Source organism: Somniosus microcephalus, chromosome 7 (genome assembly GCF_052327205.1).
Source record: "Somniosus microcephalus isolate GS21.2 chromosome 7, FLI_Smic_1.0, whole genome shotgun sequence".
NCBI lineage: Eukaryota > Metazoa > Chordata > Chondrichthyes > Squaliformes > Somniosidae > Somniosus > Somniosus microcephalus.
In genome coordinates, this window is record NC_140993.1 from 98,767,930 (window position 1) to 98,792,633 (window position 24,704).

A 24,704-nucleotide genomic window follows, 5' to 3' on the forward strand; every position below is an offset into this window, starting at 1 on the left:
AGGGGCTCAGATGACATAATAGATCAAAAGATATGCATTACATACTTGATATGCAGCCCTGTCTGGAGTCATTCTTAATAACATAGGAACATGAGAATGTACAGGACTGGAAGAGATCCTTCGGCCGCAATTTTGCCGGCACTCAGCGGAATCGATTGGTGGCGTGTCAGTTGTGAAATTTAAAATGATTGACAGTGGGTCAGGAACCCACTGTCAAAATGCACACACTTGCATTTCCCAATGTCAGGTATGCTAGCGCTGAGCAGACCTGACAAGCAGCAGCGGGGGACCCAATTCAAATCATTAGTGGCTTGTTTACAGCTATTTAACAAGGCTTTTTTTCCAGCTTTTTAACTTTCACAGGTCTCCCACGGGTTTCCTGCTGTGCCGAGACCTCATCAGTAAAGCTTAGGCGGGAGGTCAACGGCCAATGAATCAGCTGATGAGTTGATAGTTTCAAATGTCAACTCAAAGCTCCCAGCTGATTCAGATATCTTTCCTTAAACACTAGCATCTCTAAACTGCATTTCCACTACAGATTCAGGATGCTGCAAGTCTTTACACAAATCTCCATGCAGTCTGGCCTCATTACCTCTCCCACCATTGACAGATCGTTTCTGTCATCTCTACTTCACCTGCCATCTATTCCATCAGCATGGGTGCACTTTATACTCTCTCACCTTGGTCCTCAGAATCAGACCATGATCAGCCCCAACACCAGCATCATCAGGCACACCAGCAGCACCAACAACAACACCAACTTTCTCCGCAATCACCTGAAGCACAAGACAGAGGGCATCAGCGCCCGACCACAATGCTGCCCGGGATGCCAGGGATGGCCTCACCATGGCCACATTTACTTCACTTGACGCTGTACACCCTGGCTGCCACATGATGTGCCAGGTAGGCACCACCCCACACCAACATGATAAAGCATCTCTACAATGCCCAAGCCATTCCTTTCACACTCATCACCATTGCGGGGGATATCGTTATGTCTCACCATTCACTGCAACTCACTAAGCCACTTCCAAAAGTGCACACAAATCTGTCCAAGAAAGCAAAATGTTGAAAGTAGAGGTTTCAATGATTGACAGCACATTAACAGAAACTTCACATGAACCTTGGCTAAAACACACAAATGCCTATCCTTGTGTGTTGTTAGTTGGTATGATTGCACTAGGATGAGGTGAGTGTGAGGGGTGGCTAGTGAGATGGGGATGTGATAATGTAAATAGAGAGGGATGGGTGGAGGTGCAAGGTAAGTTGGTGTGAGTAAGGATGTGCAGGAGTAGGGAAGGGAAGGCAGAGTAATGAGGATGTGATGAGTGGCACAGCAGGATGAGGTTGAGTGTGACTTTGCAGTAACATTTTGTGATCTACTGAGATCATTGAAAGGTTTGCGTCACTGCAGCCTGGTCCTCCTGACGACATTCCTGTTTGTGTCCTCCTCTGCTATGTGCAACCAGGCTGCGTTGGTCTCCTGGGGAGGTCTCTTCTGCCCATTGGAAGGGAAGAGAACCTCCCAGTGTGCTGTGACTCTCTCCATAAGCATATGGAGGGAGTCATGAGAGAGCCTGGGTGCAGCCGTGCACCTCTGTGCAGTGCTTGTCAGTGTTTGCAACACCTCAATGCTGTAGAAAACTGACAGCGCAAATGTCAAAGTAAATTTGCACATGGTCCCTTTAAGGAAACCGGCTAATGATGTATCACGAGACCCGCTTCCTTCAATTGGCCAGGAAACGCGCTGGGCGGGCTTAACAAGCTCAATCAGGGAAAAGTCATGTCAGAGGCCGGGATGGTGCCAACAGCGGGGCCGAGACCCGCCACCGACGTCGCCCGTCACGGACCTGTCGAGGTAGGGAAAATTGTGGCTTTACAATCTGGCTAATCACAAAGTTAGAAGAAACATACTGGGAGCAATTTTTAAATGGGCAGCTGCCCGTTTCTCGTCATGAAAAATGGGTGGCCAGCAGTTGAAAATCGGGGGGTGGGGGGAAGGAGGGGCCTGTATGCACTCCATTGACTCCCATGACCTTCCTGATGCAATTTTAAAGCAGACCTGGGCGAGCAGCCTACCTGCCTGTTTCCATTAGGGTTCGGGCCTTCTGACACCGGATTTGGGCACATGGTGAAGCTGCTCGGCCGGCTTAGCCCCTGTTTCAGGCAGAAATTATCCCCACGATGGCCATGATATTTACTGAGGTGGGGAGGAGGAGTTCTGGTCGCCGTGGAGCTTTAACTCCATGGCATGCACATTAATTTTTTTAAACAGGGTTCCCCGCCTGGAAGCCAGCCTGATTGACAGGCCTGGCTCCCTGTCGAGCGGGGAGCGCTGCAGAAGAGGCCACAGCCCAGGAGCAGGTAGGTTTTGTACTGCTCAGGGTAGAGATCGCGAGGGGGCTGGGTACAGCATGGTTTGTAGGGTCGGGGGGTGATTGCACGGTGTCGGAGAGAGATCGGGGGGCAAAGATGGGGTAGGGGGGTCGGGGAGAGATCAGAGGGAGACGTGGGAGGGATAGAGAAGAGAGTGGAGGGGGAGTCGGAGAGTGATCGGAGAGAGAGATGGATGGTCGGGGAGAGTACGGAGGAAGAGATGGGGGTCAGGGAGAGATTGGGGAGGTGTCGAAGAGAGATCGGAGGGGGAGATGGGAGGTCGGGGGGAGAATCGATAGTACCCGGGGGGGGGGCAGCAGTGGTCAGTGATTCCGGGGGGTTTCGGTGATGGGAGCAGTTGTGTCGGTGTGGGGGAGGGGGATATCATGGAGATGGGGGAGGAGGTTTACAGGTTAGTTTGTTGGGCTGGGGGGAAGCACTCCTGCTCCTCCTGGCCCACAAGTGGTGCTGTAAAGGCACTTACCAGATGGATCTTGCCCTTCACACCTCATTTTATCTGCCAGTTTCCAGAGGCACTGGAAACCCAGCCAATTGTGGTTAAAAATAGAAATCCTGTTAAATTTGAGGCACACAGCCTCCTTAAAAGGTTTAAATGACCAAACCGCCTCCTGGAAGCCATTTAACAAAAACACACCCATTTTGGGGGTTTAAAATTACCCCTTATATCTCTCATACCTTTCAGTTGCTTTCTTTGATAAATATCTGTTGATGTCCCCTTAAAATTTGCCAACGCTTTCTACCCCTACTGCCTTCCTGGGTAGAATGTTCAATTTATCTGCCACCCTTTGTGTGAAGTAGTTAAACTGTTTACGCATCTTCCCTATTTTGAGCTTCATTCATGGCCTCTCAATTCTATGTACTGCTGAAGGTTGTTTTTGTCAACTTTAGGGCATTTTGTTATTGCCAATGATTAACAGTGGTGAACAGCAGGCTCATTTGATTGACTCACATAATTTGCATTAAAGTGATACTGTACCTCATGATTTAAACTCCAGTGATACTGGTGTTATTGGGAAATAACATACCTGTATATATTATAAGCCAATTGTAATAAAATCCAAGGTGAGGAAAGTGCCATTGGTATAAAACCATCAGAAATTAATTTATAAATTTAATGGTGAATGTTACTGTTACCAATTTCAAGTAATGATTGGTATTTATGTGTTAATAAGGTTTCTCCTTAAAACTGATGGTTATTGAATAGTGATCTGACCTAATTTTTTCCTGTTATATTTTAATACAGCAATACTGCATATTCCTTACCTGCTTTCGCAAAGACTGTGTAGAGATGCTCAAGCCTTGTCTGTAAGGAACTGATATGGAAAAGTAAATTAGGTAAGCAACCTTTTCCAATTAACTGCTCTTATTTTCTCTTTCTCTTATGGAATGTATATTTTCCCATTAATATTAGAGTTACTAGGAAGATTGTGCAGCCTGAGGCCTCCTCTTTTCTATTCAAAATGGTTGTACACCGATTGAAGAAGACCATCATTACCAAACAAAATCTTGTATGATTAAATTTCTTTTTACATTTTAACCTATACTTCAATGTTGTTTTTCACCCTTGTGCAATGCACCATTGCCCAGCCAAGAGACTAGGCAGGTTATTTTTTCCCGGTCTCCTGCCAATGCTGCTTTTGAATAATCACTAGGTGTTGCACGAGAGTGATGTGGCTGGACTGTCTTCAATTTACCCTTCCCTTCCTTAGGCAACGAACTTGGGGGTGAATTTCCTTGGGGCTTCTCCCGTTCTGCCACCATAACTTCAGTGGAAACCCAGTTGAAGAAGAAGAGCCTGCATTTATATAGCACCTTTCACAACCTCAAGATGTCCCAAAGTGCTTTACAGCCAATTAAGTACTTTTTGAAATGTAGTCGCTGTTGTAATGTGGGACACATGGCAGCCAATTTGCACGCAGCAAAGTCCCACAAACAGCAATGTGATAGTGACCAGATAATCTGTTTTTGAGTGATGTTGGTTGATGGATAGATATTGGCCAGGACACTGGGGAGAGCTCCCCTACTCTTTTTCGAATAGTGTCATGGGATGTTTTAAGTTTACCTGAAATTGCAGATGGGGCCTAGGTTTAATGTCTCATCCAAAAGACAGCACCTCCAATAGTGCAGCACTCCATCAGTGTCAGCCTAGATTGTGTGCTCAAGTCACTGGAGTGGGGTTTGAACCCACAACCTTTATGCACGTAAATGGGGTTTCCACTGACCTTCCTCCAAAGTTGTAATGGCAGAGCTGGGGGAATTGGAGGAAATTTACTCCTCTGCCTTGGGTTGGCACCATCTCCTGAATGATATCAGGTGTTCGGGGACTCCACCCAATGTCTTTGAATCAATTCACAGAGCCACTGAATCAAAATCTTACAGAATTTTGACATTCTTCCAAAAGACCCTTTTGCTATTCATTGATGATACAAATACCTCTATAGAGTTCACAGCTTCTCCTACAGAATCCTGTACCAAGCTATAATTATCTTATATGATCTTACAAGAATTTTGAATAAGATTGGTTGATATAAAGATGCAATGCCAAGAAGTGCAACTTAAGGTAGCATGAGCAAACCTAAAGAGAAGAATTAGTACGCCGTGTAACAAAACCTCCAAAAATACATTAAAGAACAAATGTCATCTTAACTACCCCTTTTAAACAATTATAATACATTGTAAAATCTTTTAGTAGCAATCAATTTGTAACACAAAACAGCATTTAAAAAATATAGATATATCAATAGCATAACTTCATTCATTCATGTAGATCCAGTGCAGGAAGAGATTAAATGATCTGAAGAGGTCAGGAAAGGTGAGTGCAATGCCACATTCACCTACATCCTGATGTGCCTGTCACCACATCCCCATCACTCTGCCTTCCCAAGCCTACTCCTGCACATCATTCCTCACACCAACCTACCTTGTCGGCCCACCTATCCCTCTCTGTCTATGTACATACTCACACCCCCATCTGACTAACCACCACTGACACTCACCTTCATCCTAATGCAAGTAACGCCACAGAAGGAGGCAATTTGGCAATGCCATGCCACTCCCTCATAGTCACCCTCTACAGATGTAACTCATCCATTCCTTACACTCATTCCATCACTCTCACTCAAAGTTCTTTCCCTCCTTGCAGGAGAAGAGAGCACAGAACAACAGGGAGAGGCAGAGATCCGGAGGTGGCCCTCCAGTCTTCACAAATTTGACTCCAGCAGAGGAGCAGGCCCTAGAGATCTCTGGAGTTGCAGAGCTGCTGGTGGTGGGAGATGGAGAGAGGGGGAGCTCCCAGCAACCTGGTGACAGAATTACATCTCATACAGCCACATGGCATATAGCAGTCACTCATATGGTGACTGATGTCAGCAGCCAGTGAATGTTCATCATGTGCATAATGATGCACAGACTCCTCCATGCTTCTCGTCATTGCATTCAGACTTTCTGGCAGGCCTGCCAATGCACCAAGCATTTTATTGTGCATACCCATGAGTGTTGTTCTGTAGGCCAGCCCTTCAAGGTCTTCATCTGCATCCTGTGCAGCAGAACTCATGTGCGACCTTGCCCTCCGAGGAGCTGGCACCTGAGCTATCCTTTCCCTCTGCCCTGGCTGCAGGCCACTCATGCCCGGTGTCTCACTACGTGCAAATCCTGCATCTAATCTATCCTCTAAAGTACGCAGGGTGTCAGTATCTGAGCTGGTGGCTGGGTGTGTGAAATCGAGTGACGGTGTTTCTTCTTCTTGTTCTTGACTTTCCTCTCCCGCTTGTTCTTTGACCATTGCTGGGCAGGCTGCATTTCTTGGGTATCTGAAATGAGAAAGGCACATGGGTAGGATTGTGGTGAGGGGAGTGGGGGGGGGGAGGTGGGCGGGGGAGTCGCAGCAAGAGCTGCACGCTTACACCATGTGCAGATTGTAAATCAGAAGAGATTGTGGGATAAGGGGAATGAAGGAGAAGGAGGATAACGTATGAAGATACTGGCATCTTGTATTCCTTGAGCCCCGCCACTGGCCACAGGCTCAGCCATGCCTCTGTCAAGAATGGCCAACACTGTCTCCTCCATGGAGGTGAGGTAATGCAGGTGAGCCTGTTCCAAGCCAGTTAAGGTCTGCTGTCATCTGTTATGTACCACCTTTTCCTGAAGGAGGAAGGGAAGTGTGTCAGTGAGTGTGGTGTAACGTGTTTGGGTGATGTGCCTGTCATGGTTGAATAGTTGACAGAGTGTTCAAGCTGTGAGATGTGGGTGTGAGTCTTGCAGCAATCATAAATGTGTGCAGGTGAGGTGAAGCTATGAATGTGAGGTATGAGTCGTGTTTGGTAGAGATTGTTGGTAGCTGAGTGATGAGGGTGTGGTGCATTGAACAGTGTGTGAGACTAGTGGTGCAGATGGTGGGATACGGCATTTGAAGATGAATTCACTAACCTTGAAGGTCATTAAACTTCTTCCTGCACTGAGTCCAGGTCCTCGTGGCTATACTGCTAGAGTTTACCACAGTGGCTATCTGCTCCCACTGCACTCGCGTTTGTTGCCTGGAAGGCATCCTGGCCCCCTGCAGAAAGACAGGGGGTAAAAATTGGGTAGCGCCCCCATAAAAGTTAGTGACCCTGCAGCCTATTTTCCCAGGTAGCGCCCCGAGAGGGAGGAGGGGCGCTACTGGAAGCGCCCCGCGTCCCTCTTGGGGCGCTGTGAGCCAATATCGCGGCGCTACATGCGCTGTGGCACGTTGCACCGTGGTACTGCAGGCCTTCCTCCCCTTATTAAAGAGGAGGGGCCTGGTGCAGTGCGTCCCAGCGCCCAACTGGGCAACTAGGGATCGGGAGTGCCGGCAAACGGAGAGCAGGGGCCGGGGGCAGGTGCTGGCAGGTGGCCAGCAACAAAAATGGCTGCCCGCCACCTTCCCTTTAACTAGCGCTGCCCCGGCCACAGGTAGGCCCCCCTGATCCCGGCGGACATAGCATCCAGCGGTAAGCCGGGGGGGGTGCCATCCAATATTACGGCCGGGGCGCGAGCGGGGCGCTGCGCAAGGCGATGACATCATTGCTGGTGGTGCAGCACCGCGCGGCGCTAATGGTTAGCACCGCCGCTGAATTTCGTGGGAGGTGTTAGCGGCACCGTGCCCAGGCACTAGTTGATGTGCACAAATCAACCAAATTTAGTTCCCCACCTCTCTCCTGGAGTTGACATCCTGGGCCAACGGCTCCAGTGCTGCATCAGAGAATATTGGAGCCTTTTCTCTGTCCTATTAAGCCATTGCTCACTCTTCTTTTTCTGATAGTAACCTCCACAAGCACTTCCACCACTTGCTGCAGGCAGAAGGCACCGCCCCTTTAAGAGGTGCAGACTGCCTTTAAGTTGTGCAGGCCAGCTTTAATTAGAGCTAGCCTCACACGATCTTGGGCCCCCTGCTGAGCGTTCAGCCACTCAGCAGTGCATTCAATCGTGCAAAGTAGCAGGCAGCATGAATTTTATATGCTGCCTGCAGTCCTCCAAATGGGCACGGGTTCCTATCGCATTAAAGGCAATGAAAGTGCTGTTTTTAGTGAAGCAAAGTGATAATAAATAATGTACTGTGACAAATAATTACCCCAACTATAAGCAGCAGGCTCTGTATTTGGACACCTTTCATTCTTTCTGTGGTGGCCAATTGGAAATTGAGCCATCCACTTTGATCTATGGTTAGATATGACACTCCAGAGTATATTTTTACTGGGGGAGAAATTCAGTATCGCCCCATTTGGGGTGCAATTATCGGCCGGGCGCAAAGATTAGCACCTGGCGCTAATTATCGCCTCCGACTGCAAACTTGGCTTTTATCGCCCCTGGAGGTGATTGGAGCGCTAAATCAGGCGCGACACACCTGTCTTAAGGCGCAAAGGCCGAGGAGCAAGGCGTTACCTCAGAGCACTGGTGAAGCTCATGTGATGTCAGTCAGCAATGGAACACAGACACACTGGCGCTGGCCTGTTCTTAAAGGGGAGGGTCAATCTTCCTCTCCATCCACACCCTGCTCATTGCAGCCTTGAATCTCGGCCTGGAGAGACCTGTACATCAAATTTGTTGGAAAGAACAATGGAGAGGCCCAGGGAAAGAGCTCAGAGTGCAGCCCCCATATTCTCTTCTAAATCGATGCAAGGAAGATCAAATTAGAAAGAACCTGTAAAGTGCTGCTCTGTACCCAAAACTCCTCAACACAGCTTTGAATATCTCCTGCAGTCTCTCTCTCTCAGAATGCGTGGTGCAAAAATTTCGCCGACAAAAAAAGGCAGGAAGCGGTCGCCTTTAAATAGCGCTCCCCCAGTCCCTTCCCGACTGCAAAACGCTCCCCTCAACCTGTCGTTGCTAGCGGCAAGCGGTAAGACAGGGGGCGCCACTCAATATCCGGTCCGGGCGCTACCAGGGCATTGCACTCTCGACTGACATCACGATCTGCCGGCGCAGGAGATCGTGGCGGTAATGTTTAGCGCCGCTGCAAAATGTCTACTTAATTTTGTGAGCGGCACAAACATCGCCGCGCACGGGTGCTCGTTGCTTTGCGCCCCATTAGCGCCCTCTTAAGGCGCTAACGGGAGGCGCAAACCAACCCAAATTTTCCCCCTCTCTCTTTGAGGACATCTTCATGTCAATTTGCAAACAAAAATAAGTTATTTTTATGTTGAGGTGAAAAGTAAATGCTGAATTAGCCAGCATAACTTTAGAAGGAAAATCTCTTCTTGGTAAAGTGATTTTCAGTTATCACAGTGAAGATAGATGAATTAAAAAGCACTGCATCTTTGTATTAATTAAACAAGGACATCCAACTTATATTTTGAGCCCAATCCAGATCTGGACAAGCAAATTTAGTTTACATAAAGCATTAGAATATTGTTTTAGTCAATGATTGAAAACTTCAGTATTCTTTAGAATCACTGAACAAATGACATCTTTCATCAACCAGCTTATAGGGAGTATAAACCTCTCAGCTGAGGGCGGGTAAGGCCCAGAAATTCGGGTCTCCGCAGGTGAGTACGCACGGGGTACTCACCCGTAAACCCAATGGAAGTGCCGCTTTCCTGCATGCACTGTGCATGCGTGGGAAACCGGCACTTCCGTTCCCCTGAAAGAAGGGGTTCAGAGGTCGAACGCGTGTGCAGGAGAGGCGGCGCGTGCGCATTGAACTTACCTTTTTTTTGCAGGTTTTCCCGGGAGGGTAAGTCTCCAGAAGTTAGACATGTAAAAAGCAGTCGCAAGGCCTGCTTTTTACAAGGTAAGTGGTGAATTAATTAAAATTAAAACATTTTTTCCACAGGTTTATTATTTTTAAATACTTTAAAGAAAGGTAAGTTTATTTTTAGCCCTGTTAGAAAATAAAAAATGTTTTTTCAAAAATGTAAATTATTGGCCCAGAACTTGGTGTCGGGGGCTTGCCGCGCGTGCAAGCCCCCGATGTGCACTCACCCTGCGCGCCGACATCTGAAACCTGGCCCGCAGTGGATTTCCTGTCAGTGGCCAGGTTCTGATGTCGGCGCGCTGTGCTAACCTGACCCAGCGGCGTAGTTAGTGCGATGTGCCGGCTGGGATCAGGTGAGCACTGTTCAGCCAATCAGGGGAGGGGAAACTTCATTCATAAGTTTGAGAGTAAGAACTGTCAAACTCATGAGAAGTACTGCACCCCAAAACACTACTTAAACTTTAAATAAAATTTTTAAAAACATCCCAATCATTAAATTAAGTATAAATAAGTTTTAAAAAATAATTTAAACAATAATTTTTTTTTTTGAAAAAAATAAATTTTTAATAAAAAGGGTCTAAAACTAAACTTACCTTATTGTAGATTCTTTAAAATAATAAACCTGTGGGAAAAAAAATTCTAAATTGCACTAAAACACCACTTACCTGTAAAAGTAAATACTTACGTGTGCTTTTCACAAGCGTAAAGACCGGAGGCCTTTATACATGCGCAAATCCCCCAAAACAGAGGAAATCCAAGACGCACGCGCTGCCCCCTACAGCGCACGCACTAGCCTCTTCAACTCTTGGGTTAGAGGAGAGGAAATGCCGGTTTTCAGCGCATGCTGAAAACCGGCATTTCCTCCGGCCAGACGCGTGAGTACCCCTTCCGTACTCACGCGTTTGGGGAGGAATTACTGCCCCATTGTTTATTTTTTAAATGTGATGTTTTTTTTAAATTTATTTGAAGATTTAGTGATGTTTTGGGGCTTGTAGTATTTATAGGTTTGACAGCCCTTCCTGTCAAACTTATGAATGAAGCACTCCCTGCTACCATTGGCTCTCCATGGCCCACGTGATCCCAGGGGACGCATCGAACTAACTGCGCCCCTGGGATACGCAAGCACTGCGCGCCGGCAGTTGGAGCAGGCCCAGGATCGCAATTCCACGGGGACCCACAGCTCAACGGCCGGCGCGCAAGGTAAGTGCAGGTTGGGGGCTTGCGCCCGCGGGAAACCCCCGACCCGAATTTCTGGGCCCGCCTATGGTGAGGCCAAGATGTTGAATTTTTGAAAGGATAAGACACAGTAAACAGAATTGCCTGTGAACGGCCGGTTGCTGTAGATGGGTGTTGGGGAGGTTGCAGATTTGGGAACAGATGTGAAGAACCTTCGAGAGATCCAGTGAATGGAAATAACCTACACCTGTACATGTAGGTACTGAAATAGAGGAGAACAGGTGGGATAATTAATGGATTCAAACATTAATTTAACAACCCGAATTTGAAAACAATTATCATTTTCTGAAAAGCATGTTTTGCTCTGAACTAATTCATTGAAATAAAAAAATTTTTTAACTACTTACTGCTCTTCTAATGTAACATGAAAGATGGATCATTGAAGGATCCTGTTGTGCATAAAGTCTTCATCAATAATTCTTATTATAATGTACATAGTTGACCTGTTTGATAACTTGTGTTTCAGGTCACATTGCTCTTGGAATATATTCAGTTTTTAAGGGACAATCGTGAGTTTTTGTCAATCTGCATTCAATCCTCCTGGACCCACAGATATAATTAAGTAAATAAATATTTTTTAAAACGTTACCTTTCGGCATCCCTGCAACTAGGTACAGACCCTGGTAATACTTTAGGTAAAGGGAAGTATTTCAAGCAAACCAATGGGGCAATTTTCTTTCTTCACAGCCTGGGTGGTAATCTTTAGGTCTTCAGCTATATTTTGGATTACTGTTATCCATGGAAATGTGTTTGCACATACCGGGGTGTGGGGGGGGGGGTGCAGAATTCAACAGAGAAAATGACAAGACATGAAAGAATATGGGGGAAAAATTGCGTATCGCCCATTTTGGGGTGCTAATATCGGCCGGGCGCAAAGTTTAGCACCCGGTGCTAATTATTGCCTCCGACTGCAAAATTCACCTCTATCGCCCCTGGAGGTGATTTGAGCGCTAAATCAGGCGTTACACACCTCTCTTAAGGTGCAAACGTCAGGGAGCGAGGCGTTACCTCAGAGCGCTACTGAAGCTCAGGTGATGCCAGTTACCATGGAAGCCAGACACACTGGCGCCGTCCAGTTCTTAAAGGGGAGGGGCCATCTTGCTGGCCAGCCACACCCTGCTCATTGCAGCCTTGAATCTCGGCCTGGAGAGACCTCAAAAGCAATTGTGTTGGAAGCACTAATGGATAGGCTCAGGGAAAGAGCTCGGTGCTGAGGGCCAAAACTCCTTAGGACAGCGTTAAAACCAAAAATGTTGCTGACAAGAAAAGGCAGGAAGAGACCGCCTTTAAATAGTGCTCCCCCAGCTCCTTCCCGACTTGAAAATGTTCCCCTCTACCTGTCGTTCCTAGCGGCAGGCGCTAAGGCAGGGGGTGCTACTCAATATCCAGTCCGGGCGCTACCGGGGCATTACATGCTCAACTGATGTCATGATCTGCGGGCGCAGGAGATCGTGGCGGTAGTGTTTAGCGCCGCCGCAAAATGACTGGTCAATTTCACGAACAGCACTAAAATTGGCGTGCTCAGGCGCTAAGTTCCTAGCGCCCCATTAGCGCCCCCAGAGGTGCTAACGGGAGGCGCTAACCAACCGAATTTTTCCCCCCACATGTAATATATGTGGGTAGAACAAATGAAGGACAGAGACACAATGAGCGGCTAGTTCATATGCTTGCTATACTAGGCCAGAGTGAACTGAGCATGCTCATACCAAATCATGTGACAAACCATGTGATATTACATTACACTGTTTTCCCCTTAAAAAAATGTATGTATTCCCCTCTCAAATACAACAAAACTATTGTCCCACCTTTCCCAGTGTTACATGTACCACCTAACAAAAACTCCTGGCATTTTTTCTTTTAAATAATCTACAATCCAGTTTAGTAACAGATTTGCGGAGAATTCCTGATCTCCTTACTAAAGGTTTTGGCTGTTTTGTTTAGGTTCCGAACTCAAAGAAGTAGGTACCATCACTCTGTTTCCCCACTTGATACAACCTTGCTCACAAGACAATTCAGTATGATAGTTATGGAATGTTTTCAACTCTGTGTCCAGACACTGATCAGTCCATCCATTCAAGGTGTTTTCATACACTCTTTTCAGTACTAAACCCTGTTGAGTCTCATTTGAAATCTCAGTTGCATTCACAGGAATGTCTTTGTCAACTGCACCTTGCATGAAAATCTCACCTTCACTCCCAACACGAGTCTTCATGTAGCAACCTGGACAAGGCATCTGCGATTGCATTTTGCTTTGAAGTGCGATATTCAATCGTGTAATCATATAATCATATTGTGACAACAACACTGCCCAACATTGCATTCTTGATGCGGCCATTGCAGGGATGGCAGATTTGGGCCCCAATATTGCTCGGAGCGGTTTGTGATCGGTTATCAGGGTAAACTTTCTGCCGATCAGAAACTGTTGGAATTCCTTGATTCTAGGAAGCACTATGGCGAGTGCTTCCTTTTCAATTTGCACATAGTTTCTTTCGCTCTTTGTGAGGGTTCGCGATGCGAACACAATTGGTTTCTCTTGACCGTCATCCATTACGTGGCTTATGATAGCTCCCACACCATAACTAGAAGCATCACATGCTAAGTTAAGCTCACGCTCTGTGTCGTAGTGCACAAGTAGAGCATTGCTAGAGAGACTTCTGTTACAAGCGTCATAAGCTTCCTGTTGTGCTTTTGTCCACTTCCACTGGACTTCTTGAGGAGCTCGTGCAATGGAGCTAACATGGTCGCTAACTCAGGTAAGAAACATGTGTAGTACTGGACCATTCCAAGGAAAGATCTTAACTCAGACACGTTCTGTGGCTTTGGAGCATTGATGACAGCATCAACCTTTTCCTTGACTGGTTGCAAGCCATTTGCATCAACTTTCAGACCAAGGTACACAACCTTGGGCTGCACAAAAGCACATTTTCTCCTTTTCAATTTTACATTGCGGGATTTCAACCTTTGAAGCACTAAATCTAACACCTCTAGATTTTCTTCCTTGCTGCATGTTGCGATCAGCACATCGTCTTGATTGCATAAGCAATTTGGAATTCCTTGCAAAATCTTATCCATCATAGCGTGGAAGATTTTGGGAGAGGACTTTACACCATACAGCAGCTTGGTGTATGAGTACAGTCCCTTGTGTGTGTTGATAATGAGGTACTTTTGACTCTCTTTGTCAACATTCAGCTGAGCATAAGTGTGTGACAGGTCAGGCTTAGAGAAAACCTTTGACCCAGAGAGTGCTGCATACAAATTTTGTAATGTAGGTAACGGGTACTGTTCATCGTCAACCGCTTGGATGATAGTAACTTTGTAGTCACCGCACAAGCGTACAGTTTTGTCTGCTTTGGGCACTACCACAATCGGGGTAGCCCATTTACTTTTGTCAGTTTTTACTAGCACTCCGTTCTCTCGCAGTTTCTTTAGCTCTTCCTCCACCTGACTTTTCAACACGTATTGCCTTACAATGGACAGGCTTCGCATTGGACTTGATGCGGATATGCGCGTCATATCCAGTGATGCCCTCATAACTGCCTGTAAACATGCTTTTGTACTTGTTCAGCATTGTGACGAGTCGCTTCTTTGAAGCATCTACACTGAAGATGTTTTTCCAGTCTAGTTTTAACTTTCTCAACCAGTCTTTGCCCCTGAGGGTTGGTCTGTTGTTGTAGCTCGCTAGAATAATAGGCAGCTTTACTGACTGGCCATTGTGCTGAACTGTACATTCCATTTGTCCACATGTCTCTAGGAATTCTCCGGAGTAGGTTTTTAACTCTATGGTACTCTTTGTAAGTGGTATTTGATTAAACTTACTCATATATGTCCTTACTCATGATAGAGCAGTCCACCGCTGTGTCGATACACATATCAATATATTGGTATTGATCAAAAGATGGAAGTCTTTCTCACAACTGATAGCATTGCCGCTAGTGGCATAGATACTGTAGATGCCTAGTTCTTCCACATCAGGTGTGTTCACTTCAATATTGTGAACTCTTCCCTTTTGTTGTCACTGCTTTGCATTGCCACTAGCATGGTTCTTACTTCCTGCTTTCAAACTAGCTCTGCAAGCTGTTGAAATATGGCCTTGCTTCTGGCAATGAAAACACTTCACATTTCTGTATTGGCAGGACTGTGGTGAGTGATTTCTATTGCAGCGATAACAATTCATGGAACTGCTCTCAATGACATGCTTTTGACTTGGTCTCACAGCTTTAGGTTTTCCGGTGGCTTTTTGACTGTAAACCTCAGCTGCACTAGTCACTTGAGTTGGATGGAGCTCCCTAGCATTCTTAGACACCATCTCCATAGATAGGGCAATTTAGCATGCCATGTCAAATGTTAGGTTCGGAGTGTTCAGTAATTTGGACTGTGTGCGCTCATCCACCAGTCCACACACAAACTTATCTCACAACATACGATCCAAAAATGTGCGAAAGTTACAATGCAAAGACAGGTTTTTAAGAGTTACAATGTACTCACTGATGGTTTCACTTTGTTTTTGATTTCTGCTACCAAACTGCTATTTCTAATGACTTTGGGTCGAAATGGTCCTCAAGTTTCTTGACAATGTCACACATCCTTCGCTTTCCCTGGCACGAGTAGTTTTGTCACCGTTCTGTAGACATCTGGCCCAATCTCTGTTAGAAAAATTGCTTTTTTACATTCACGAATTACTTTATTTGAACTTGAACATTCTAATCTGCACCTTCAGTCTCAATAATGTTATTGGCCTTAAAAATAAATCTCCATTCGCTCAATGTAAGAACTGAATGGTTCGCGAGCTCGGCCATACATGCAGAGGCTTCTGATGAATCCCATGGGCGTGGCCATGATTGTCCCGATCCCGTTGAACAGTGACTCAGCACACTACCTGTGTACCTGTGAGAATTAGCGCCGCTGTTACTGTGTTTACATACACATGAAGGCGAAGCACAGACGATTCTACATAAGCATTAACAGTAAAACATCGCAAAAATTCAGTTTAGGTGTCACAAATTCACCTTAAACTTTTCTACTCAGAGGTTGAACACTGTGTCCTTCCATGATCCCTAAAAATGGCTTTGGGATCCCATCCTCATCGCCAGAAATGTAATATACGTGGGTAGAACAAATGAAGGACAGAGACATGATGAGTTGCTGGTCCATGTGTTTGCTTTACTAGGCCAGAGTGAACTGAGCATGCTCATACCAAACCATGTGATAATACATTACAATACACAACAGATTTGCTTTAGCTTCTATAACTGGTAATTATGAAGCTTTTATCAATGATTTTGGAACAAAAAATCTAAGATGGATTTAGTGCTGAATTTTCAAGAGCAATTAAAAAAAATGTTATCGAACTGAATTTTATTTCTGATACATGTGTTCATGCAGTTACTGATGTCTTGATATGCCTTGAGGAATTGTTTTGCATGCTCTATTAAATAGTAACAATGAACTAATATTGAATAACTGTTAATTTACCTTCATCTCTACCATGCTTTCACATGAGTGTATTGTATTTGTGAAGATGGTCTGCAAAGAAAGTGGCCTTGTTTGCATGGCACAGCAGTCACTCTGAAACCAATGGGAAATTAAAGGCAGAATATTTTTGAGATATGAAAAGTTGATTTATGTATTTTGTTGAAATATTTTATACAGCATGGTGGTCAACGTGGCACATTACATTAACATCAAGAAAATTCAATTGTAAGGTGGCACATGAATACTGTTATACACAAAACATAAAAGATATTAATACTGCCTCTGTCTATACCTTTACTGTGCACCCAAATAAGATATGCAGAACAGCAAATGAAAGGGACAAACAAAGGGCAAACTTTTTTGTATTATAGCAAAATGCATTTGCTCCTTATAAGATAGAGCAAACCTATTTTCCCGTACTTCAGACACAACAGAATTCATCTTGCTATTTGTATGATTTTTTTTCAGTTAATGTAGGAGTATAATTTTTCACAACGTCACAAGATATATATGTCTGAAAAGACCAAAACTATCGATTGTCAGCCAAATGAATGATTAAAATGATTAAATTTCATATCAAAAGCAAGAAGTAGGTCCCAGTCTAAAAAGCTATTGATTTTAGCTAATGAATGACGCAGTAGCCTTTAACCAAATGGAAACTGAATTATATGATGCAAAATTGCCCTTTGATTCATATTTCTGTATCATTTGAGAGTGATTTCCAATTTAGATGGGAATTGTTTTGAACTAAACTCGTACGTTGCTGAGCTTTAATGTGGCTTTATTGGAAATATATCTTTCCTATATTTCTTTCATGAGCCATTAATATATCATGATAAAATCTTATGATTTAAAAAAAAATCATCGTAAATACAAATTTCAACAGGGGTGTGGTTATGGATTTGTTTTTAAAAATTAAAGCTCTTTATCTCTGTCGTATCCACTTTTGTTTGTGCCATTTGCCAATAATTTTAGCCGTACCTTTTTAGGGCCTCTTCCTCTTCTTGATCACCAGATTTTACTGAGCACACACTCCACCAAGTAAGCCCTCATAACTGCATCGGGGTCCTATACACATCATAGGACCGTGATTTGCATAAATTAATGAGGCTCCCGTCTGATTCAGGCAGAAGTTTGGGCTGCCCAGTGGAAGGCCGAGTTAAAATGGCGACGGAGCAGCAATGGGTGGTAAGTCAACCACCTCAATTTTACCGCCGCTACTGCCTCATTTCTGCCGGGCAGAGAGAGTTAAAATTCCCCCTTTACTTTTCTAATGACAGCCAGCAGACAAATTATTACTTCTGAGCAATCGAAGGCTGCATTCTTCCAACAATTTTAGTAGGTCAAAAGCTGCGGTATTTAGGCTTTTAAATTGTCATCAGTTGACAGTGTTTATTTTTTATCTACCTTCATGTAAACCATATAATAAACTTTCCATTATTCATTATACATGGCAAGGTGGCCTTGAGTTGACAGAACACTTGACTATTCCTTATGCTTTTATCAGCCCTATTCCACCATAGAGCATGCTGGAGCATTGATTATAACCAATACAAAAGCAAAATACTGCGGATGCTGGAAATCTAAAATTAAAATAGAAAATGCTGGAACTACTCAGCAGGTCAGGCAGCATCTGTGGAGAGAGAAGCAGAGTTAACGTTTCAGGTCGATGACATTTCGTAAGAACCATTATAACCATATGAACAGCAACTGAGGAGCGGAAACTTTGGGGCCGATTTTCATAAGTAGCGCACACTGGGTAGTCGGTGGGCAGAGCAATCGTATTACCCAGCTGAGAGGCCCAAAACATTTTCATGGTCGAGCCTCATCTGTATAATTTATGCTCACCGATCAGGGAGGGCAGGAAATCTGGCGAGTTCTCTCCAGAGCCGAGTGGATGTATGGCCTTAAAGAAGTCACAGGAACCACTGAGTGACTGGCAATGGGTGGGACGATTTCTGTGGGGTCAGGAGGAGCATTTGTGCCCTTTCTGGCCCCACAAAAATCAGTGGCACCACTTTATTGTAGCACTTTTTTGAGTGGCCTCCAGCGGTTCTTATAAGGCCACTCTACATCCAATACCACTGGGTGGAGTATGCGTGGCGCACTCCACCCATTGGTACTGAATATAGCACTGTGTCCTACAAATGGCGTAGGTCCTTGATTTAAATAATTTAATATGTCTCCCACCCATTTTCGAGGGCCACTCGAAAAGTAGGCTTTGGGTGTCCAGTGAGATATTATTTTATTTTTATTGTAATTTTAGGCACCTAAGATAGCACTTGCAGCAAATATTGAGGAAGAGTTTTGAAAACTTCAGACTCAAAATGCGAGGAAAAAAATTCTGCCAAGCACATTGGGGTGACTTTTCATCTTCACAGCCTGGGCAATTATCTGGTCAAGCAGATTGCCAGCTCATTATAGAATGGAATGAAAATCGGACAGATTCTACAATGGGCAGGTGATTCAAAGGGGGAAATTTTAATCCCCAAGAACAGGAAGAGCTTCTTGCAGGTGCGCAGAAGTTTCCCTGTGAGCTTCATGATGCTTTATACAGCAGCAGTCCAACATTCCAGGCCTTTTTATTCCAGGAAACAGACTTAAGGTCTGGCTCAAAGGAGACAAGGGATACCCCTTCAAACTTGGCTCCTGACACCTGTGAGGAACCCCACCAATGAGGCGCAGGAGCACTACAATGAGAGTCACATGGCCACCAGGTGTGTCATCAAGCAAGCCATCGGCACGCTGAAGATGCGCTTCAGGTGCCCAGATAGGTCTAGAGGTGCCCTTCAGCACTCACTAGCCAGGGTGTCCAGAATAATAGTGGTGTTCTGCGTCCTGCACAACATTGTGCAGCTGAGAGGAGTAAAGGTGGAGGATGATCAAGGCGCTGATCAATCACCTTCTGATGAGAAGAACATTGAGGAGTAGGAATATGAAGATGAGGCACCCATCCCCAGATCAGCCATGTACATTGCTGCCCGGGAAGCCAAGGATGCCCTATTAGCTCAAAGGTTCAGTTAGTTATTATGACGGAACAAATAACAAATGAAAGCCACCGTCACTACCAACTGCAGTACCCGCTCCCCCCCCCAACCCCCCGCCCACCATCCCACCCCAACCCCTCCCTTTGCACAAAACAGTCCTTTAACCACACATACACCTATTGCACATCCACCCAGTGGGTCCTGTCATATATTGGTATTCATCATGAAGCAAGTGAAAGGGCGAGTTGGTACTCGGGCGCAGTAATGGGCAAGACGTGGAAGTGGTGCTAATCAATGAGTTTTTTGTTATGTTGTCAAAACACCCATGTGCATACGCTTGGTGAAGTACAATTGCTTTAACGATAGCAAAATACTGCGGATGCTGGAAATCTGAAATAACAACATAAAACGCTGGAAAAACTCAGCAGGCCAGGGTAGCATCCGTGGAGAGAGAAACAGAGTTAACGTTTCAGGTTGATGACCCTTCGTCATCCAGTTTCCAATTCTGACGAAAGGTCATCGACCTGAAACGTTAACTCTGTTTCTCTCTCCACGGATGCTGCCCTGGCCTGCTGAGTTTTTCCAGCATTTTCTGTTGTTATTACAATTGCTTTAACTTATGCTTCCTACTGCTTCCATGTGGTGCATCCCGTTTGGTGACAACAGAGGTAGAGGCAGGCTACTCAGATCCCTGCCATGACTGCTGAGATGCTTTTGGCCTACACCCTCTGGGTTTTGGAGTCCCTCAGGGCCCTGCCAAAGGCTGCGTCACCTGCACCTGTGCAGGGGCAGACTCAGTCACTGAGAGATAAGGCAGCATATCAGGTACTGGCTGGGGGCGGGGTAGTGGGGGGGTGGCGGTGGCAATGGGTGAGAACATCAACAACAACTTGCATTTATATAGCACCTTTAACATAGTAAAATGTCCCAAGGCGCTTCACAGAAGCATTATCAAACCAAGTTTGACACCGTGCCACATAAAGAGATATTAGGGCAGATGACTGAAAGCTTGGTCAAAGAGGTCGTTTTAAGGAGTGTCTTAAAGGAGGAAAGAGAGGTAGAGCGAGATGGAGAGGTATAAGGAGGGAATTTCAAGGCTTAAGGCCTCGGCAGCTGAAGGCACAGCTGCAAATGGTGGAGCGATTAAAATCAGGGATGCGCAAGAGGCCAGAATTGGAGGAGCACAGATATCTTGGAAGGTTGTAGGGCTGAAGGAGGTTACAGAGATAGGTAGGGGTGAGGGCATGGAGGGATTTGAAAAAAAAATGAGAATTTTAAAATTGAGACATTGCTGAACCAGGAGCCAATGTAGGTCAGCGAGCACAGGGCTGATGGGTGAACAGAACGTGTTGCGAGTTAGAATACGGGCAGCAGAGTCTTTGCTGAGCTTAAATTTATGGAGGGTGGAAGATGAGAGATGGGCCAGGAGTGCATTGGAATAGTCAAGTCTAAAAGGTAACAAAGGCATGGATGAGGGTTTCAGCAGCAGATGACCTGAGGCAGGGGTGGAGTCGGGCGATGTTATGGAGGTGGAAATAAGCAGTCTTGGTGATGGTGTGGATATGTGGTCGGAAGCTTATCTCGGGGTCAAAAACGACACCAATATTGTGAACAGTCTGGTTCAGCCTCAGACATTTGCCAAGGAGAGGGATGGTGTCAGTGGCTAGGGACCGGAATTTGTGGTGGGGACTGAAGACAATGGCCCAGTAATTCCGTTCCAAACGCGTGAGTACGGTCGGGGTACTCACGCGTCTGGCCGGAGGAAATGCCGGTTTGCAGCATGCGGGGAAAACCGGCATTTCCTGTCCTCTGAACGAAGGGGTTCAGAGGCACAGCGCGTGCGACTGCACAGGCAGCACGTGCGCAGTGAACTTCGTCGATTTCATTCATGGATTCAGTAAGGTTAAGTCCTTACAACTTACACATGAAAAAAGCATGTGTAAAGTTGCTCCAGAGGCTGCGGAGGAAGATATATTTTATCGTGGAGCTTCTGAAAGGCAATATTTTTGTTTGGGAAAGGGAGGAAAGCTATTTTAAGAAATGCTGAGGTAAGTTTTAAAGTTTAATTTTTTTTTTTTAAACGGGTTTTCAGTACTGTAGGTAGAAGGAGCAATTGTGGCTGTGTGAATTGAATTTGCTGTGTTTATTAAATGTGAAAATGACTGTTCTAAAATGAGTAATGTAACATTTCCAACATTTTTAAGAAAGAAACTTTTCATCAGTAATATATTCTTTTAAGTAATTATGTATGTATGTCCGTATATATTCCTTTACGTATATGTATGTATGTATATATTCCTTTACTTATGTGTATGAATGTATGTATTTAATTATGATTTTCCAATAAGTTACTTTCTCTGAAAGTCATAATTAAATACATACATTCATACACATAAGTAAAGGAATATATACATACATACATATACGCAAAGGAATATATATAGTCATACATACATAATTACTTAAAAGAAGATATTACTGATGAAAAGTTTATTTCTTAAAAATGTTGGAGTCATTTTCACATTTAATAAACACAGCAAATTCAATTCACATAGCCACAATTGCTCCTTCTACCTACAGTACTGAAAACCCGTTTTAAAAAACAAAAATAAACTTTAAAATTTACCTCAGCATTTCTTAAAATAACTTTCCTCCCTTTCCCAAACAAAAATATTGCCTTTCAGAAGCTCCACGATAAAATATATCTTCCTCCGCAGCCTCTGGAGCAACTGTACTCATGCTTTTTTCATGTGTAAGTTGTAAGGACTTAACCTCACTGAAAGCATGAATGAAACCGGCGAATTTTACTGCGCACACGCTGCCTGTGCAGTCGCACGCGTTCTGCCTCTGAACCCCTTCGTTCAGAGGACAGGAAATGCCGGTTTTCCCCGCATGCGCTGTGCATGCTGAAAACCGGCATTTCCTCCGGCCAGACGCGTGAGTACCCCGACCGTACTCGCGCGTTTGGAACGGAATTACTGGGCCAACATTTTACATGTCAATAAAATGAAAAATTTAACAATTGCACGATTTGCCCCCTTGCATCTGCGACTGAGGGTCCAAGGAGGTGCATTGCGCAAGAGGTCATCGTCGTACGTATCCTCACACTGTTCCCTTTCGGGAACTGTATGAAGTGGTGGAAGGATTTCTGGCCACGTTAACGCTCCTTCCATGACCATAACCATCTTCATACCAGCCATTAGGGTGGTTAGTCCTATGGCGTGAGGGTTTTACGGGCTCCCACAACCCATCTGAGGGGGGGGCCACCCACACCCGCGGACGCAAGTATCCCGCTGGATGTCCACCCAGACTTTATAGTTGGAGCTCCGACTCCACTTGCCGGGACTGTCTGGAGCGGGGTTCGAAACCTTACTCCTTCTGGCCCAGTGGCGGGGATGCTTACCGCTACGCAAAAGGCCCACTCCGCGCAAAAGGTGACACCCATACGTTTCCTGCGCCTTTTCCCTCCCCGTGACTGGAGCCCTATGCTGCCACTTGAAAGACCAAGCTATCATCTGTCCTTTTTGCGGCGCCTTGGACATCTCATTACCAATGATGAGCAGGCGCCGCGCCTCCACCTCGTTGAGGAGATTGCTGAGGTCATCATCAGTTCAATTGTGAGTTCTTTTAATGCCGTGAATTGTGCTCATTCCAGCCATTTCACGTTGCTAATCGGAGTGGGCCTTTGGCGTAGCGGTAGGATCCCCGCCGCTGGGCCAGACGGGGTAGGGTTTCGAACCCCGCTCCAGACAGTCCCGGCAAGTGGAGTCGGAGCTCCGGCTCTAAATTCTGGGTTGACATCCAGTGGGATATTTGCGTCCGTGGGTGTGGGTGGCCCCCCCTCCTTGTATAGCTTGTGGGAGCCCGTAAAACCCTCCCGCCATAGGACTAACCACCCTAATGGCTGGTACAAAGATGGTTACGGTCACGGAAGGAGCGTTAATCACGGCCATAAATCCTTCCACCACTTCATACAGTTCCCCAAAGGGAACAGTGTGAAGACACGTATGACGACGACGTTGCTAAATAAATAAATGGAATGAAAAAAATTCTTTCAGGGCTTTTAAAAGTCTTTAAATTGCTTTAATTCTGTTTAAAACTACTTCAGATTCTTCAAAATAATGTAAACGTTTTTAAAAGTTTATAAAAGTTACCAAAAGCTTCATAAAAATACCAAAAACCTATTTGAAATGCTGCTCTGCATGTAAAAATGCTTAGCAGCTTGTGAGAAACATTGGGGGCGTGTCCTATTAAACTGAGACCTCAAGGGGCGTGTCTCAGTTGCACAGCGCGCTCCAGGCTTCACGCTGGCTGCACTCCTGGGCGGCGTGACGTCAGACGCTGCACGGGATTCTTCTCTTTCAAAAAGGAATTCCAGGCGTCCCTGGAGCTGAACGGCAGGCGCGTCGGGTAAGTGCAGATCGGGGGCTTGCACGCGCGGCCCAGAAATTCGGTCTCCACGGGTGAGTACGCACGGGGTACTCACCCGTAAGCCCAATGGAAGTGCCGGTTTCGTGCATGCACTGAGCATGCGCGGGAAACCGGCACTTCCATTCCCCTGAAAGAAGGGGTTAAGAGGTCGAACGCATGCGCAGGAGGGGCAGCGTGTGCGCATCGAACTTACGTTTTTTTTGCAGGTTTTCCCGGGAGGGTAAGTCTCCAGAAGTTAGACATGTAAAAAGCAGCCGCAAGGCCTACTTTTTACAAGGTAAGTGGTGAATTAATTAAAATTAAAACATTTTTTCCACAGGTTTATTATTTTTTAATATTTTAAAGAAAGGTAAGATTATTTTTAGCCCCGTTAGAAAATAAAATTATTTTTTTCAAAAATGTAAATTATTGTTTAAAATAGTTATTTCATGTAATTTATAGTTTATTTTAAAAATGTGATTTTTAAAATTTATTTGAAGATTTAGTGATGTTTTGGGGCTTATAGTATTTATAGGTTTGACAGGTCTTCCTGTCAAACTTTTGAATGAAGCATTCCCTGCTACCATTGGCTCTCCATGGCCCACGTGATCCCAGGGGACGCATCGAACTAACTGCGCCCCTGGGATACGCAAGCACTGCGCACCGGCAGTTGGAGGAGGCCCAGGATCGCAATTCCACAGGGGCCCACAGCTCAACGGCCGGCGCGCAAGGTAAGTGCAGGTCGGGGGCTTGCACCCGCGGGAAGCCCCCGACTCGAATTTCTGGGCCAATGTCTTCGGTCTTCCAAATATTTAGTTGGAGGAAATTTCTGCTCATCCAGTACTGGATATCGGTCAAGCAGTCTGACAATTTAGAGTCAGTGGAAGGGTCCAGAGAGCTTTGGAAGTGCTTTGAGTGGAGTTCCCACTTCCATGTTCCATGTTCATCATCCCTCTCCTGGGCCAGCACACATCACTCCTACCATTCTGCTG

General features: G+C 45.5%; 1 protein-coding gene across 3 annotated transcripts in view; it reads left to right on the forward strand.

The window, feature by feature from the left end:
• dlgap1a (discs, large (Drosophila) homolog-associated protein 1a) overlaps positions 1-24,704 on the forward strand; it is a 1,322,085-nt gene that overhangs the window by 576,954 nt on the left and 720,427 nt on the right. For all 3 annotated transcript variants that reach the window (XM_085992777.1, XM_085992778.1, XM_085992779.1), the window contains exon 3: positions 3,641-3,732. The gene's annotated coding sequence lies outside the window, so the exon portion shown is untranslated. The remainder of the gene's footprint in view (positions 1-3,640; positions 3,733-24,704) is intronic.